Raw genomic sequence first — 6,624 nt, forward strand, 5'->3', positions numbered from 1 at the left:
CAGGATGGTCTCGATCTCCTGACCTCGTGATCCACCCGCCTCGGCCTCCCAAAGTGCTGGGATTACAGGCTTGAGCCACCGCGCCCGGCCTATTTTCTTGCTTTCTGGCACAAAATGTTCCAGACTCACCTTGTGCTTCCTCTGCTTGGACCCACGATCAGCATTTTATTCAAGGATTCTCAGAGACTTTTAATACATCCTTTTTTTTTTTCATTCTAAACTTTTAAAAAGTCACCATTTTATATGTTTTGCACTCATCCTGTCCATAAACACTTCGATGGCTCTCCCTAGGTCTTCAGAAACTTTTCTTATCAATACAGCCTTTATTCTGAACCCTTGCTCTCAGCACTCAATTCTTCATGCCATCTCCGTGTAGCTCCTTCAGTTCTTCCTGAAGGTGTCATATTTGGGAGTGTAAAAAGTGAGCACTGGATCACACTGGAATATGGATAATATCATAAAGCCCACGGGGAAGCAGCAGGTGAAAGGTTGAGATAGGCAGGGCCTGGACAAGAGAAAGCATGTACCCTCAGCCAGCAGGATGCAATTATAACTGCCTTTGGCAGAGAGGCCATATCTTCCCACAGCCCCTACTCTCATCTTCACACTTGCTGCTGCTGCTGCTGCTGGTGTTGCTGCTGCTTTGTGGCACTTTCCTGGGAGGGAGAGAAGCCTTGGAAAGAACAGGAGCTTTGCTTTATTCTAAGAGTTCAATTCTTGGTCTCCTTAGGGAGACCCCAAGGTCAGGAGAGAAAAAGAGTGACAGCTATTGCCCCAGTTCCCCATTCCAATATTCATACAAACCCATAAGACTTTTATTTTGACTATTTTTATAGGAATCACCCATGTTAATTTTCTCTTATGTTCAAGTTTATTTGAGTATATTTTGTCTTATATACAGCCATACCACCCTGAATGCACCCAATCTTGTCTGAATGTATTTGGTCTACATTTACTGTGTCTCTTAGTAGTAAAAAAAAACTGGAATAATTCTACTTGCCAGTGATTCTTAGTTAACTTTATCATATTAAAACTTTTAGTTGTGAACGAAAGGTCTCCTTCAGCAGTGTCCTTCTGTGTCTAGTGAAGTTATCTCCAGCAAGCCCTGCATTCTGTTTCCCCTCCCCAGCAAGCACCTCATGGGCTGTGCTCTCTTCTGTCTCCGAGTCATTTGACATTGTATAGGGGACCCCACACTGCACAGGGACTACTCAGGAAGTAGAGATTTGCATCCACATCACCACCAACTAGCTCTGTCATCTGGAATAAGTCGCATAGCCTCTCTGGGCCTCAGATGGCAAGGCTGTCACATTATCTCTTGTTCTAAAGGAGATTAGTAAAGTCCCTTTGGATAGTAAGAACCAGCATAATATTAACTTTTCTTGCTGTCACTTAACAATACGAATTGGTTTCGTGTAAGAACCAGGTGCTCGTTGGATTAAATTTAGAAAATTAGCCTGCCTGTGGTCTCTCTGTCTGCCTTTCTCTCTCTCACCCTCACTAAAAGCAGCACATGCACGCTGCTAGGAATCCTTTCCCTCAAATTATAGATTGTTTGAGTGGGAAGAGATTTCAGAGGTCATTTAGTGCAACCCTCTAATGAGGAAATTCAGACCCTAAAGTTGGGGTGATTTGCCCAAGATCCTGCATACATGGAGAAAGAGTCAGATCTAGAACCCATTTCCCTGGCTCCAATCTGTCTCCTGTATCATATCCATGACTGACTCCCATTACTACCCTCTTTAAAATTCTGCTGATTCTCTAACCCAGCCATAGCAATTGCAGTAACCCCCATATTCCACATTTATCACATCTTCATGTGTGTTTTTATTATTTTGTTGTTGTTGTTGTTTCTTGAGACAGGGTCTCACTTCAGTTGCCCAGGCTAGAGTACAATGGCATAATCTTAGATCTTGGTTCACTGTATCCTTGACCTCCTGGGCTCAGATGATTCTCCCACCTCAGCCTCCTGAGTAGCTGGGACTACAGGAGTGCAATACCACATCTGGCTAATTTTTTGTATTTTTAGTAGAGATGATGTTTTGCCATGTTGTACAGGCTGATCTCAAACTTCTGGGTTCAAGCGATCTGCCTCTGCCTCCTAAAATGCTGGGATTACAGGCATAAGCCACCATGCCCAGGCTATGTGCGTTTTTAATCACTTCTCATTATGCTAAGAGTAACTAACTTTTTCAAACACTATATCCACTATGTTGTAGGAACTGTGCTAAGCATTTTACATTTAGTGTCACATTGAATCCCCATGTGACTTATAGGGTCAGTTCTGCAACCACTCAAGTTTACAGATGGAGTAACTAAGACATAAAGGATTTACATAATTTGCCCAAAGTCACACAGCTAGTAGTCTCAGATTTCTAACTCATTTCTGCCTGAATCCCAGACTCAAAACAGTGTGCTTTTCTGCTTGGGAGTACTTGTTTTCATTCACTCATTCATTAATCACATAGGTTCTTCAGTACCTGCTAGTGCCCAACACTGGACTGGGCACTAGGAGAACAAAGAAAGAAACAGAGGCCAGGCGCAGTGGCTAACACCTGTAATCCCAGCACTTTGGGAGGCTGAGGCAGGTGGATCACTTGAGGTCAGGAATTCAAAACCAGCCTGCCCAATATGGTGAAACCCTGTCTCTGCTAAAAATACAAAAATTAGCCGGATGTGGTGGTGTGCAGTTATAATTGCATCCTGCTGGCTGAGGGTCCATGCTTTTCTCTTGTTCAGACCCTGCCTGTGTCAACCTTTCATCAGCCGCTTCCCAGCTACTTGGGAGGCTGAGACACGAGAATCACTTGAACCCTGGAGAAGGAGGTTGCAGTGAGCCGAGATCGCACCACTGCACTCCAGCCTGGGCGACAGAGTAAGACTCTGTCTCTAAATAAATAAATAAATAAATAAATAAATAAATAAATAAATATCCTTTCTAACTGGAGATACAAAAATCCATAAAGTAGCTAGAATACAATTCAAGGCAACAAGTGTGATACAGAAATTCCAAGTAGTTCTTTTTGATGTCTAAAACTTTTATGATTAACAACCTTTCTGAAGGCAAGATTTAAACCTGTGGTTTCTAGGCCAGGCCCGGTGGCTCACGTCTGTAATTCCGCCACTTTGGGAGGCTGAGGCGGGCGGATCACCTGAGGTCAGGAGTTCGAGACCAGTGTGGCCAACATGGTGAAACCCTGTCTCTACTAAAAATACAAAAAATTAGCCAGGCATGGTGGCCCATGCCTGTAATCCCAGCTACTTGGGAGACTGAAGCAGGAGAATCACTTGAACCCAGGAGGCGGAGATTGCAGTCAGCCGAGATTGCACCACTGCACTCCCGCCTGGATGACAGAGTGAGACTTTGTCTCAAAAAAAAATAAACAAATACAAATAAAAAATCTGTGGTTTCTAGAATATAATGGGCTGCAGACAGAAGTAATTCTTGTCAGACAGAAAATAGAGATTGGAGTTGAGAAAGCAGGTTTACTGCTGAGAGGCAAACTAAAGTCATGGGTTCATATGGAATTTACAGATCCCACTAAAATTGTGTTAACAAACAATCAGCAATAAGAAAAGTTGAATACCTACTATATGCTAGGTACCATGATGGGTGCCTGGAAGATAGAAAGACAAGGAAGACAACCAGAACATTCAGCCCAGTCAGAAGTAAAGCCAGGTTTGGGTGCGTATAATACCTTATTGTGGATGTGATCACAAGTGACTGAGATTTAGGATTGTCTGAAGCATCTTGGAAAAGAGAATTATTTTCCACTGGGAGGTAGAAAATGACAAACTGAGATATTCTAGGAGTTTAAGAAGAGGAGACACAGTTTAGGGTTTGAAGTGAGGACGTGAAAGTAGGCCTGGCAGCCCTCCAGTCTTTTCTTTGTCCTCTACGTCAAGGGGCAGGTTCCCTTAAGATTGGAGTTTGATTTACTTTAATTGTACTAGTCTAGACCAACTCATTCCTGAGATTGCTACACACTTATGAGTGAATCGTTTAACTATTTGTATTTCCTTGCTAGACTTTGGAATTATTGAGTCAACTTAAAAGCTTAAAAACAATACATTTGGTCAGTTTGGCCTGTGGCGCAGTTTAGTTTGAACAGAGATATCTGAATCTCTTCATTGGAGACTGCTTCACAGTTATTGAATTATGGAGTAAACATAATACTGTCATTAACAGTACAAAATCATTTCTTCCAATAATGATGTTGGCTAATGACTTCCTCTCCACTAAAACTTTGCATCCTTCATTCTGGCGTTTTATGATGCAGTAAAATAAAAGAAACAGTAACAACAACAAACGGAGTTTCCTGAGGAGAGATATTAATTCTTCAGACAGCTTTTCTAGCTCTTTAGACATTAGTTTTAATACATTAAGATATGCCAACTAGCCTTGAGGGAGTTAAAATAAATGGCCTCCCAAGGTTCTTCCCAGCCCCAGCATTCTGAGATACTTCACCTAGGCATTGATCCCTTTTTCAGTGATTTCACTTGTGCAGTGTGCATTTATTCCAGTAAGCACTGGACTGTGAAAGTTACACAATCCTTTTGCAAAAGGGTTGAAGTTGAACAGGTTTTTACAATATGGCAGGCTCCTGAAGGGCTATCTTCCTGGAGGTTCCAGCCCAACCAACAAGCTGCCTCCTTTTACACAGGTCTGTGCTGTGTAGTTTTATAAATTGAAAATGGAAAATTTCCCCCCTGACTTTGAGGGCAGTATATTTGTAGTTCTGTGGTATGTGATGATCTAATACCCTGAAAGCCTGTTACCATGCGACAAAAGCTGAGGTCAATTATGATTCCCCATCAGTGACCCACAGCATCTCTCATGCTTTTCTCTGCAGTCTATTTTGAAGAGCAGACACTGTAACATTTTTAAAGGGAACAAGAATTATTATTCCAATGATAAACTGCTACACAGGCAGACATTCTTTTATGATTCATTGAAGTGCAGGTCTTAAGAGGTTATGCATTCTGTCTCAGTGTTTATTAAAGAGAGTGAAGACAAATAGATCAGAGAACAAATCAAACGTTGCACATCATAGATGCCAAGCACAACAGAATAATCCTCCAATGTTAATATATAGGCTACATAACCCCACTGGGCAAAAACATGTTTTATTCAGGAAAACAACAAATCAAGTAATCTCTCTATAGAAAGCCATTTACAACTCATTTGGAAATTGAATTCATAATCTTTAATAAAGCCTGTTTATACCAAAGATGAAGGAGTTTCAAATAAATAAAACAAAAAGCAATGATAAATTAGCTTCCTAGCCTTTATATGTTTATTACATTGTAATCATTCAAACCCGCTGAAGTCAAATTTGTTTTACCAGTTTCCTAAATTCAATCCAATGAGCTCCTGGTTCTTACACAAAACCAATTTATATTGTTAAGTGACAGCAAGAAAAATTAATATTGTGCTGGTTCCTAATATCCAAAGGGACTTTACTAAATGTAAATAATAGGATTTTACCATCCAGAAATCTATTATTCAAATGTAAATTCTTAGCACATATTCTGATACCCTTAAAATGGCAATGAAATAAAAAGCTGACCCTGGGGAACATGTCATACCCAACATGTTAAATAGGATGCCTAGGGCCTTGGTTAGAAAATAAAGAGCCATGCTAGAATTGTATTGAAAAATCATGATGACAAAGCCGTTTCCATTTAAAAATCACAGTTCATCAACATCATCTAATCAATGGCTGGAAATGAATGGAGAGGTGGTCTCATTCTGCTCTCTGCTTGGCACCCAGCTTTGGATAATGCATTTGCATCACTAGCTACAAATCAGGCCAAGAGACTCTGCTCAGCAAATTCCCTAGGACAGCAGGGTTTCTCCTCGGCAGAGGCCCAAGCTGGGCTGAAACCTCCCTGCTGCTGCCTGCTGCAGACCTTCCTCCCCCGATCCACTCTCAGCCTCTGGGATGCCAGCTTTCCCAGGAAATCCAAAATGCTTTCCCTTGTAGGAGCCTGAACACACACAATCTTTCTCAACACCGGGACTGCAAAGGCCTTAAAACATTTACTCCTCCCAAGTCTGCCTTATTAAACGATGTGAGATATTTTTCTTAACTGGGATTCTCTAACGGTGGTTGCTGTTTGAAAGGAGACCTGTGGCCATGTGGGGCAGGTCTGAGATAGGCTCTATTTAAGCCAGGCACTTCAGGTCATTCCACTCTGCCTTGTTTTCAGTCGAGAGAAGGGAGGGATGATGATTCCTCTCGGGGGAATGTGGGAGGAAAGGTAAACAGTGCACGTGAACTGCCAAGAGCTGCCTAGAACCAAGAAAGGCACATTCTCTCCTTCCCATTCATGGGGCAAATATTTACTGAGCCAGGACTCTGCATAGCGTTGCATGTGACTGGGTAATGGCTTCACAGGACCCAGAGTTTTAGGACTATGGAGGCTCCCTGTTTTCACCTAGCTAAGCTTGTATGGGGAATGGGGAAAAAAGTATTTCATAGACAGGCAGACCTGGTTTAAATCCTATGGCACCACTTAGTAGCTGTTGCCTTTGAGGGAGTCACTTGGCCTCTCTGAGCTTCGGTTTCCTCGCTTGTACCATGCAGGATAATAGCATTTATCTTGGAGCGTTGCTGTGAG

The sequence above is a fragment of the Mandrillus leucophaeus genome, unplaced genomic scaffold (assembly GCF_000951045.1).
Source record: "Mandrillus leucophaeus isolate KB7577 unplaced genomic scaffold, Mleu.le_1.0 Scaffold736, whole genome shotgun sequence".
Lineage (NCBI taxonomy): Eukaryota > Metazoa > Chordata > Mammalia > Primates > Cercopithecidae > Mandrillus > Mandrillus leucophaeus.